At 26.2% G+C, this 461-nt stretch overlaps 1 protein-coding gene across 2 annotated transcripts in view; it reads left to right on the forward strand.

Moving 5' to 3' along the window:
* LOC108755155 (alpha-crystallin A chain) overlaps positions 1 to 461 on the forward strand; it is a 22,690-nt gene that overhangs the window by 21,552 nt on the left and 677 nt on the right. The window lies entirely within an intron of this gene.

Consider the following 461-nt stretch of genomic DNA (forward strand, 5'->3'; position numbering starts at 1 on the left):
GTGTAATCATACATCCTGACAGGATCGTAGACAAAATATTAATACCCATTAATATTTAATATTAATAGTTAACATTAATAATAATTGGTACTAATAATAAACTCACTAGATTATAGAATTACGGCGTAACTTGGCTACTAGCCATAATATATTTTAGTTTCAAGATGATAAAGGAGCTATCGCATTAAAAGGGCTGATTGTAATATCAACTTCTATTAAGAATTTTTTTCTTTATACACACACACATATATGTGTGTATGTGTGTGTGTGTGTGTACAATACAAAGTTAAAAAATTATTAAACCTATCTTATTATTACTCTAATCTGTAATTTTTCAAATTGATAATATAATCGTATCTGAAATAATGCCTTGAGATCACATGCAAGTCTTACATTTAATTATCAATGAATCAAAATATGTGAATAGTGATAATTATACAGTTCAGATCGTCATGTAATTA

The sequence above is a fragment of the Trachymyrmex septentrionalis genome, unplaced genomic scaffold (assembly GCF_001594115.1).
Source record: "Trachymyrmex septentrionalis isolate Tsep2-gDNA-1 unplaced genomic scaffold, Tsep1.0 scaffold85, whole genome shotgun sequence".
Lineage (NCBI taxonomy): Eukaryota > Metazoa > Arthropoda > Insecta > Hymenoptera > Formicidae > Trachymyrmex > Trachymyrmex septentrionalis.